The 12,136-nt window shown below is 39.9% G+C and overlaps 1 long non-coding RNA gene across 2 annotated transcripts in view; it reads left to right on the top strand.

The window, feature by feature from the left end:
- LOC134298403 (uncharacterized) overlaps positions 1–12,136 on the top strand; it is a 45,870-nt gene that overhangs the window by 32,173 nt on the left and 1,561 nt on the right. The gene's annotated exons all lie outside the window — the stretch shown is intronic.

Raw genomic sequence — 12,136 nt, 5'->3', positions numbered from 1 at the left:
GTATCTCATTGCATTTGGATTGGTACTGTAATTGAATGCAATAGTAGGTCAATGGGCAAGATTATGCAATGTACTCATGAATGACAAGAGATGAGTTCTAAATAGATACTTTCCCAAGTTTGTGGTCATTGCTGTAAATGTTATAGGCATGCATCTTGATCTTTCATGGGACATGAATTGCTCATCTTATCTATGCTAGTGACTCTTGTGTAAGGTGGTGCAACTGTGTGTATGTACCAATAGATATTTGTTTACAGGCCTATGTGTAGGTTTATGGGAATGTGGACATGTAGAAACATGTATATGTGTGTATAAGATACATAGGTACAGTGTATGGAAGCAACTGACTGTGAATGAGGCAATGTGGTACTGTAAGGTGTGGTGATACTGCCTTTCATCCTTCAATCTCTACAGTAGGTGTCACTTGAAGGGCCATGTTGTTCAAACTGTGCAATCAAAATAATGATAACATTGCTGCACTACACGACACCTCATTAGTGCAGCAATGATTATCCAAGTATTCTGCAGCTTTCAGGCTCATGCTGAACCCACATGTACATTGCCACAGTAACAAGTCATGGTCACTCCTCTTGATCTGACAGTACTTGCCCAAGAAAAAGACAAGTTGCTGAGAAGCACGCTGTTGCCCATGACCATCTCTTCTTGGAGGCCACAGCCAAGCAATGGATATATTAAATCTCCACAAGAGGATTCTGCACCTTCACATGTCACATGAGTGATTTTTTTGGATGTACACATGGTCTTAGTTTCAATTTAAACCCTACCACCTTTGAACTTAAGACTTCATCCCTCTGAACATGCCGGGTGTTTGGGAGAGTAGATTTATCATTCAGTTTAGGCATAAGCCATTTTGAAATTAAATAGATGATTTTCCTGCCTTCATCACACACTTTTCAATCTATCTATTTTACTCAGGAGTCCTCCATTGATTTGCCATCACACAGTTGAGATTTGTCCCCACCCACTGTCCCTCCCCCATTTTTTTTGTGGGAAAAATGGAAGAAAATTGCTGACAGTAAAAGATAGGTATTATTATGAAAAGTTATGTACTATTACAAATATTTAAAATCCATCAGTCCATAGCATTGATCCATGGCAGTTGAAGTGGTGTCAAACTACTGCAATTCGACAGTGTAGATGCACTCATATATTTACCTGCCCTGTTTCCCCAAACTAAATTAATAGCCAAGAGCTATCCCTAGCAGCAGAAATTGGTTGTGACCCTGTTTGTTAGTCAGACAAACATGCTGTGTCATGGTAGCTCTTATGCAGTTGAATAATACACAAATTCTCTTTAAAAACGAATTAGACTGGGCTATTTTTCTTTTGGTACAAAGTTAGCATATTAATGTCAGATTTCTGCTACCATCTCAATTTTGTGGCTAGCACAGTAGCAGTTCCAGTGTCTGGACCTCCAATATCAAGAATCTTTAGGTTGGCTCATGTCTTGGCTTTTCTCTCTGGTGATTAAAGTTCCCAAGTACAGAAACTGTGTCCCATGAATTGGAGATATGGAAACTACCTGGAAACTGCTACAAGTAAAACATGTGCTATTTAATGGGAGGAAACCCTTTAAACATTCTTAATGTGGTATCCAGTGTGGAACTCTATCACACTACACTTTAAAGAGTTTCTATCCCACTTTAAATCCTTCTGCAACTGTGTGTAGAAATCTAGAGTTTATAGTTTAGTGAAGCCCAAGACCTCTCAGGCAGAGAATTTTAAAGGCCCCTCTCTAAACTGTAAACCCTGAAATTCAACAGGAGGCAGCCATAGGATTTAAATGGGATAGTAACGCTTTAACAGTGTGGTACAATCTGATTCATGATGTCAGCAAGGGATAATGGTTAGAGTGTTGGGCCAATCCTTGGGAGATGGGGATCAAACTCCCACGGATTTGACTGGGTGATCTTGGGCTAATCACCCTCTCTTGGACTGATCTACTTGATCCTATGGGGTTGTTCAATTGCTCATTGCCCAGAAAGATAAAATAATTACCTAGGATTGGTTCTGTAAAACCAGGAGATGGCAAAGGTGCAGGACTGAACAGTCATGATAGGAATGCAAATTGGATAAGCACTTTAATTCCTCTTTGAGGAATGAAATTTTTGTGAAATTCTATATGACCCTTTTTGGAGTCTTTCCAGACAGATCCTATATCCCAGGATCTGATCCCAGGTTTTCTGTTTATCCCAGATTATCTGGCAGTGTGGACTCATATAATCCAGTTTAAAGCAGTAAACCTGGGTTCAGATTCTGGGATATAGGGCCTGTCTAGAAGAGCCCTTAGATTCTTTTGATGAAAACAGCTACTCACTAGATTAACTGCATATAATCATTATATAAATATGTATTTTGAGATTAATGAGGAAACTGAATTGAATAGGATTATAGTAAAACATACAAAACTGAGTGATATGGAATGGAAATAGATTTGTACATTCCCCCTAGTGATCAAGAGGGAGTGAGAAGGTGTTGATAAATGTATGCAGTTCTGGAAAAGGAAATGCTTGACCTCTACACCATAAACAATGCAGACCACATTTCATCATTCAAAGTATGGGAGTTGAGGCTCTTGAGAGACTCATAACAAGGAGATAGCCTTCCTCAAAAACAGTATTACCAGCTGTAGTAGCAATAGCAGCAACAACAACAGTGACCTCAGCAATACACATTTTTCATCATGGTAAACTACACAGGGTTGGTGTCATGGGAACGTCAATTTCAGTCATACGGGGATGAACAGAGTCAAAGGGGGTAAAAAAGCGAAACAGAGAAACCCATGATCATGAATGAAGCTACTACTAGACAGATTGCTACATGATAGGCAGGCATCATGTGGTGCTTTCGAAAACTTGTTTTGAGGTGCAAAGATCTTGCACCACCTTAGAGACTAACTGAGAAAACAAAGTTGTTAGCATAAGCTTTCATAGACTACTTCCTCAGAAACATGAAATGAACAGTCTAGATTGGAGGAAATAGACAAAAATTTATGATACCAATTTAGTTTGCTCAAATAGTCTCTAAAGTGCTACAAGATCCCTTTGCATATTGATATTCCAAAGTAACACAGCTATGCCTTTGAATTCTATAGTAATGGGCTGTTAAAAGGGACATATTTTCATAGAAGGCCATTCCAAAATAGTCTCTTTGTGAGCTTAACTGCAGGGTTTATTGGTGGTATAGCATCTGTCGAAGGATAAACAGGTCACAAAAAGCTATCGTCTGAACTGTTATGCTTCTCAGTGAAATCAGAGTGGGACAAAGATGGTCCAGGGGTGCATCTACACTGTAAAATTAATCCCATTTGACACCACTTTAATTATCATGGCTCAATGCTATGCAACTCTGAGAGCTGTAGTTTGGGGAGGCAGCAGCAATCTTTGGCAGAGAAGGCTAAAAATCTTCTACAACTGTCTATAATCTCCCATGATTTCATAGAATTGAGGTAGTTAAAGTGGTGACAGACTGCAGTAACTGTACAGTGTAGATCAGCAGTTCTCAAACTGAAAGCAGTCCTTCTTGCTGCAAAACCAGCTGTAGGTTGTGGACTCTTTGTAGCAGTTGCAAGGTGAGTCCATTTTATTTGGTCCGTATAGACATGGGCTTCTGATAATACATTTCTGGTGTCAAAACACAATCACATACATGCTTTCTCAGAACTATGTTCCACTAGTTCAGTGAAGCTTGCTTTCTGCCAGGTGAGTGTATAACAGATTGCAGCCTCTGTTTCCAACCCAAAGAAACCTTGCATTTCATATTTAAGATCTATTCATAGAGTTGACTTAGCTTGGTCTGGGAATGAGGCACCTTTTGTATGGTATATTGCAATTTCTGGCTTTGCTAGTTGATGATGCTGGTACTTAAAATCTAACAACAGGGGCCATAATATCTTTCTATAAGCCACCTCTACAAGCTCTGGACAAGAAGTCTTGCTGTTCTTACCTTCCGTACATTTCAAAGCTTTTTGGATTGGTGCCGCCCCCCACCTCTTTCTATGTGTGCCCAGTCAGTGCCAAGGCAGTCAGGGTGTGAATTGCAGCAGTTAATTCAGATCATCATAGATACTGGTGTAAGACAAGTCTGATACATGGCAGTTCACAGCTTCCAGATGGACAGAGTATTAGCATCTGTTACCACATTTGCTGAATGAATGGATAGAAATATATTAAAGGGGGAGCAGATGATGAGTGCTAGGAGGCTACTAAAAGATGAAAAAAATATGAATCTGCCTCAGCAGAGGTGACACAGCATTCATTCAAACCAAGGGAAGTTCCACATAAGGATTCCTTGCTTTCTCTGGCTGGTTGAAGGGAATACCCTTTCTCCAAATGTGTATCAGTATTATCCCCTATAGACATTACACATTTTTGTCCACCTGGCATTATTAACGGATTTTAACCATATGTTTTATATTTTATACTGTATTTAACTATTTGTAATAGAATTAAATGCTGTTTGTTTTAATGATGTGTCGGCATTGAATTGTTGCCAATTGTACGCCGCCCTGAGTCCCTTCGGGTAAGAAGGGTGGGATAGAAATATTGGAAATAAATAAAAATAAATAAATTAAATTATGTGGCATCTGTGACGGCAATTGTGCTGTTCCAGACAAAGGTACAAGATCCCATCTTATCTTGGAAGCTAAGTAGCATCAACCCTGTAGCACTTGGATGAGAGACAGTCAACAAATACAGTAGAGTGTCACTTATCCAACCTTCACTCATCCAGCGTTCTGCATTATCCAACACAGTCTGCCTTTTAGTAGTCAGTGTTTTTGTAGTCAGTGTTTTCAATACATTGTGATGTTTTGGTGCTAACGCTACCGTGTATTGAACTGCTTTTTCTGTCGATTTGTTGTAAAACATGATGTTTTGGTGCTTAATTTGTAAAATCATAATGTAATTTGACATTTAATAGGGTTTTCCTTAATCCCTCCTTATTGTCCAACATTTTTGCTTATCCAACATTCTGCCGGCCCGTTTATAAGTGAGACTCTACTGTACCAGATTCTATAGGCTAGATTTCAAAGGAAAGAACTAGCAAAACCACATTTGAGTATTCCTTGTTTAAGAAAACCCTATGAAATTCATAGGATTGCCATAAATCGATAGGCAACCTCAGGGTGTGCCCAGTCACTACACACACAAGATTACGTAGTCTTCCTAAATAGTGCAATTACAGATCTGTAACTCCAGACCTTTTGCAGTACAGAATTTCAGCCACTATTTTAATTGTTAATAATATTGCATTCACATATACACAGAGACTACATACAGAGGGTAATTATTGATTTGTGATTTGAAAATGTTCCACTTACACTTAGCTCATAAATGCCATAATTTTTCTGCTTAAAAATAGTTTTGTTTATTCTCCTTCATTAAGAACTTTTGCCCTCTTGTTGTCTGGCAATTCTCTTTTGACTATACTTGGATGTTACTTTACCACATTTGTCCTGGCTTTCACTTGTGAAAAGTTGAAGGACATGTGAAAGCCAATAGATGACCCCTACCTAACCTTCCCCATAGGGTTGCTGTGTGAGGATAAAGTAAGTGGGAGAAAAACCATAAATGCTTGAGCTCATCCAAACGTACAAAGGAGGCGATACAAAACTAAGGCGCATGTGCCTTATGCAACCATGGGGTAAAATAGAAGTGCCTACACAGGATCTCATAGTTGCCAGAGAGATGGCCAGATCTGTGAATCACAGCAAGATGTAGTGGGAATCTCCTCTGTGAATGGGGCTTTGAATTCCCAAAGGGTCTTTCTTTTCTCAGCTTGGAAATCACTGCTGTTCACATCCTATTCTAGAAAGTATTTGGATGCAGAGGGCTTCTCCTTTCAAGTAACTCTAACAAGGAATAGTGATAGATTTCCCATAGCATGAAAGCTTATGTACCTCCTCTTAGATGTTCTTCAGAATCAGCAGGGTACAGAAATGTACTTTGAAAAAGCAAAGTATTTTCAGAAGAGATCTAGAAGCCAGAGTTTGTTAGATCTGCTAACAAGCTGAAATCACACAAGGAAACAATGTACCCCAGCACCCCTCCCTATCTGGCATGTACTCGAATCCAAAAACCACTTGCAACTCAGCATGGCACCAGGTATTTATTTAACTATGGGAGCTTATGAAATGTATAAAGTTAACACCCATGTTGAAACCCTCAGACGCCAAATTCTGTGAACACAAGTACCTAACACAGAGGAGAATGACGCTTAGGAAGGAGTTACGGGCTGACTGAGAACAAAGAGGAGTCTTTCTGTGTGATCCAAGGCCTTCCCCAGGCAGCCCTCCGTTGCTCAGAGCATCTGCAGCCACACAGAACACAGTTCAGTTCTTTATGAGCATCCCAGACTAAACACTCCCACCAGCCTCTGTGGACGTAACTCAACCTCTCCAAACTCAATGGGTGACTGGCTACATTTTGGCTCCGGAAAATTCTTGGAGCCAGGAAAACGGGGAACTGGGAATGCGGCTGCCAGAGAAGAGCCAGTGGGTAGGGGACCATCCCAGCAATTACCCAGTTAGCAGAATATGGACTCCACAGCAAGGAGGACATAGTGTGGAGTTGGTTTCAATTTCTCTAGCCCTAATAGGGATGGTTACATTTGAAATGAACAGTTTGGACTTTCATTCATTCTCCACCTCCACCCCACCCTAACCCCATATACACACATACTTTCTCTCTTGATAGTATTAGGAACTAGAGTTTCATTGTGTAAACTCCAACTGAGCTTATTTCATAGATATTGTTATTATGTGCCTTCAAGGTGTTTGTGACTTATGGTGATCTTAAGGCAGGATTTTCTAGTCATACAGTGTGTCACTCGCCCAAGATCACTCAGTGGGTTCTCATGGCTGAGTGAAGATTCAAACCTTGTTCTCCAAAGTTGTAGTCCAACACTACATCATGCAAGCTGTCTGTTCTTAAATTCTCACTGTATCTACCAGTCGGCTGATTGAAGCTCATCCATCAGTGGGCATTGCCTGGCTGGCATAAAACTACTTTTGCATTGTAATGGGTTTTAATGGTAAATTTCTCTAAAGAGGACTGTTTCTTGGTGGTGAGTTGTCATAAGGAAATTTCTTGAACCTGACAAAGGCTAGAATCATAGATCTAATAAAGGAGTATAAACAATCCACATGATGTATTTCAGTGATTCAGGTGCTCATCTTTTGTTAAGTTCCCGAAATTGAGCAAATTGAGTCTACCCCTCCCCAATACCTGCAGAAATAATTTCAGGCTTTTAGTGTAAAAAACATAATATGAGCTGATGTTTGAACCAGTATAAAAAAGAAGTAGGTTTGGGGTCTGAAGCTAATAACATCTTGGAGTATTTCTCTGGAATGCTGATGTATGAATGCATAACTGAGCAATAGTACAGAAATGCCCTGGTTCCACAGCTTCATTCCAACATTTTTCCATAAAAGTTGCTTGAAACATGTCATCAACTTCATCCTTCTTCAAATTAATTCTGCAAGCTCAGATTTTGTCACTCATCAAAGGAGCAATTGCTACTGCTATTGTCCCGATCCTCCTCAAATGCAACCAGTGAGAAGTTTATTTCTCAATATGAGAATGAAGAGAGGGGTATCCTTCCCAAGAGAGGGTACATAACCCTGATAAATGAGACACATGTTCAGAAAGCTTTTTCCTCTGCAAAATTCCTTTGTAGATGGATCAGCTGGAAACTCACTAGCATCATTTATCTGGATTGTTTATTTTAATATGTTCTTATTTTAATTGTGTTTTGCTTTAATTGATATTTTTATTTGTGCCTTGTGGGCATTTTGTCCCATGTGTAAGCCGCCCTGAGCCCCTTCGGGAAGATGGTGGTGGGGTATAAGAATAAAATAATAATAATAATAATAATAATAATAATAATAATAATAATAATCATCATCATCATCATCATCATCATCATATCTGCCTCTCCTTTAATGTTGCCAATTTCTATTTCTTCCAGTTTCATCCAATAGGTCACAAAAAAGTTCTGGACTTGCATGGAAAAATTTCAAATAGCGTAAAATACAAAGACAAAGAGTAGGCGAATTAAGCAGAGGTACCTGAGGGTGCTGGACTTTTCTGGAAGATGTGTAGCAAATTCTTGAAAGATCAGAGAAAACAGAAGAAAATCTGATTGCCTTAAATTCAGGCTGCTGTTGTGTTTAGAGAAATAAGGGAATCAGATGAAGCACCTCCCTCCACTCTATATCTTCTGACATAGATCTCTCTCTCTCTCTCTCTCACACACACACACACACACACACACACACACACACACACAACACACAAACGCACTCACTCACTCACTCTGGGTTCTTTGGAAATAAAGCAGCAGAAATTGGCAAATTGCCCTGAGACAGACAGCAAGACTCTGTGGGTGGCTGCTGTTGTCTGCTTTTGCTCCTTCCAAAATTTAAAGAAAGGCCTGAATGAAAACGTTTTCAAACATCCTGAGAAAAACAGCAACAATAGTAACTGAAAAATCTACTATTCTGTTTTATGGTTGTTCCTGACTCATTTTGCTTCGTGTTGCTGTTTGAGACATTATTTTTAGAGTAGGGAATCCCTAGCTCACTTGTTTCCAGCATTTAGTGTATATCTACACTAGAAACATACAGAAAGAGGATTCAATTTGTCGTGGCTCTTTCCTACACTGAAGTAGCATTCTTTGCCACAGAGCACTATTCCGTTCTCCTAATTTACAATAATAAATCTCACTAATAGAGATTCTCAGCCAATCCAAGGTTTCCAATGGGATGGACCCATGGTAGTTAAAGGAATATCACACAACTCTAAATGTATAGTCTTGTTGCACCCTTAAGGTCTACCTAAAAATATTCTTGTAAGGGTGAAATCAGGTTGGAGGAATCAGCTACATATTCCCAAGTTCTTTGAAGGAAGGAGACAACAAATGAATGAATTTATAAAATCACAGAAGCACCACACTGAAAGTAGTCCTCAACCATCATCACCCAACCTCCGATTAAAGGCTTCCAAAGGAGGCCATAACCCCCTAAGGCAGTTGCATGCCACTGTCAAATGGCTCATAGTCAAGAAGTTCTTCCTAATGTTTAGGTAGGACCCCTTTTCTTGCCATTTGAATCCGCTGGTCCATTTTCTAATTTCTGGAGCAGCAAAAAAACCATGACATTTATTCAACTTTAAAAGGTGACTAGAACTGTAGTAACTATGACCAACGCAATGCATTTCGCTACCTGAGATAAAGGACCACAAGCTGCTGTTCCCTATTTCATGTATAATAGCAGACAATGGTGGTTTTGAATATTACTTTAACACAGGTTATTAAAGTAGGTCACCCACAGAGAAAGGATGCAGTTTCAAAAATTAAAACTGGGTACTGCTACCACCACCCTCCAACAATTGCTGCCCAAGGCAGTTGCCTCTATCTAATGTTAGGGCTGGGCCCTGATTAGCAGCACCAGGCCTAGTTAAGGGTCTCATCATACAGGCAAAATTGTCTGTCCTATGCTGCTTTCACTCCTTTTCAGCCACGGAGTCAGCCGGTTCCAATCCCACAATGTAGATCTACTTCTGGTGGGGCTCCATGTTACAAGTGAAGAGGGAATATCGTAAGCCACCACCCTGGCAACACAGAAGGCTTCCCATGTTGCATAGTAAATAACAGGAGAAACTGGGCAGCAGAAGCTTCTCCTGTGGGATGGGGTAAGGGATAAGCCGGTTGCCTACATCCTCTGCCAGGCCCTGGCAGATTCACCACAATGCGTGGCAAATCCACTACTTAATGTGATGAGGTCCTAAAGAACTTGATTTTATTGTACTCTATTTCAATCTACTGAATGGCAAAGGATGGTTCAAAATTATTTCAAATATCCTTTAAGTTGCAAGGTGACTTTCGTGACGTCATGAATTTCATGGGGTTTCTTTAGGCAAGGAATACTCAGAGATAGTTTTGGCATTTCCTTCCTCTGGTGTTCATTGACATCCATCTAAATACTAATCAGGGGTGACCCTGCTTAGATTCAAAGATCAGACAGGATCTGGTGTCTTTAGGCTATTTAGGTCATCTAGTTATCATTATAATTAACAATTTTTAAAGTAACTATTTGTTTCAATTTCTTTTTAAAAATCTGAAAATTACAGATCACCGGTTTGTAATAAAAACAGGTTCTTCTCTCTTCTACCATATCATCTCAGCACCACAATAGAGCCTGATACAGAAAATCACAAGTAATAACAAATTCAATTGAACAAAGGACTTCTGGAGAAAGCATACCATACAGTCATACTGAAGGACATACAAAATGCCTAAAGAAGAACATAGCATTTCTCTATGCTCAACGTCTGGTAGAAATATACCATAGAAGTCCTGGAGGCACTAGAAAATGTAGAGAGGATATACTGTATTTTGTCAGATACGAGGAAATGAAACCATGGGTACTAGTCATGTGGATATGGGGCTGTATGGAAAAAGATAATGTACTGTATGGAAAAAAGATAATGAGCACTAGTTGCTTGTAATTAACCTACTGGCTACTTCCAGTTGGCTTCAATTAGGGTTGGTGGGTGCTACCATCTTGCCCTTCTCAGAATTTTATTTCCACAAAGAACTGACTAGTTGCCAACAAGTCACTACAATCCATTTACAGGAAGCAATACTTGTTGATAGTGCTGGCAGTCACTCTTCTTCAGAACAGTTCGACACCAAATGAAGGGTGTGGGGGGGGGGGGCAGTTTTCTCAATCCAGCCAGTGTTCTACAGACTCAAATCACATCCACAGCCAGACGCTTGGCATTGGCTCCTATGTTGTTTCTTTTCTAATCTTGCAGATCTTCCTTCTAGGCAAGAGAGAGAGCACTTTCTCCTGCTAGGACACACACACCTCTCAGTCTGGTTACTGTAGAAACGAAATTGGCACTGGGATGGAATGCAATCCCAAAGCTAATTAAGGTAATTACAGCTTCACACCAGCTGCTCACGAGGTCCAAGGACCTTCTGTAACTTCTGCAGGAAAGCAGTCACTCTGGGGACTCTTGAACTCTGCCTGCTCGCCTGGTACAATCCAGGCACAGAAAAGAGGCAAAGAAATGGAGCGCCGCTGCACACAAGGGTGAAGTGATGTTAGCAAAAAAGATTGTACTCTCAAACAACTGTCATTGACACTGTTGGGGCTGCATGGCAGGGTTAACTGGTTTGTAGATATTCTGGCCACTGCGTCAGAAAATGCGGTGTTCAGGGTTCCACTGTATTGCTGCTTGAGGTGCTGGGAAACAGTGCTTAATATTTGTTACAAAATCTTTTAGAGAAATTCATCTCCAACACATGCCTTATTAAATCAGGAAACACTCATACTTGTGGCATATCTACAGTTGCCAGTTTTTTTGTTTGTTTGTTTTTGGCCAGGGCTCTTATGCTTTTAGCATCTCTATGACAGTGAGAAATTTAACAATTTAATATTTTCCTGGTTTCAAAACTGGAAGACACTTCCCTTAATAAAATTTGGCATAGGTAATGGTAAGCTTCATTTTGCTGAACTTCTACCTGACACAGAATCTATGCTTAATTTATTTTTTGGCAAATCTAGTCAAAGAAGCATTGGATTACCATACTTGGATTATGGTAGTGCAAGATTGGATTGATTATCTGTGAAGAGAATGATGCTACTGTGTAGGGTCCCTGCCAAACTGAAATCCCTGAGTCAAGAAATCCTCACTGAAGAACTAAGAACACTTTTATATCTTACCTTTAAGTACTTGGTGAGAAAGCAACCTACACAACTGTAGATAAAATAATGAAATTTTAGGATGGCATGCTCATATTAGGGTGTCCAGCTGTCACAGGAAGCTATCACTGGTCCATGTTTGTTGTCTACTTTTCAATAATTGAGTTCAGCTCGCCAAGATTTCTGACAGTTTGGCTGGAGATGCCAGAGGATTGAACCAGGGACTTATGGCATATCAAGCACATATTCTCATCTCTGAGCTATACAACTTTGCTAACAATATAGAATAATGGGACTTGATCCCTTGAAATGCTGAGCACCTCACATTCTCGAAGGGTCATAATACTATTTTAAGGCAGGGTTGCTGGTAAAGACAGAGGAAGGAGACATGAACAATATTGTCTA

The sequence above is a fragment of the Anolis carolinensis genome, chromosome 4 (genome assembly GCF_035594765.1).
Source record: "Anolis carolinensis isolate JA03-04 chromosome 4, rAnoCar3.1.pri, whole genome shotgun sequence".
Taxonomy (NCBI): domain Eukaryota; kingdom Metazoa; phylum Chordata; class Lepidosauria; order Squamata; family Dactyloidae; genus Anolis; species Anolis carolinensis.
The sequence above is the reverse complement of the archived record's forward strand: the minus strand, read 5'-3'. Positions and strand labels throughout refer to the sequence as shown.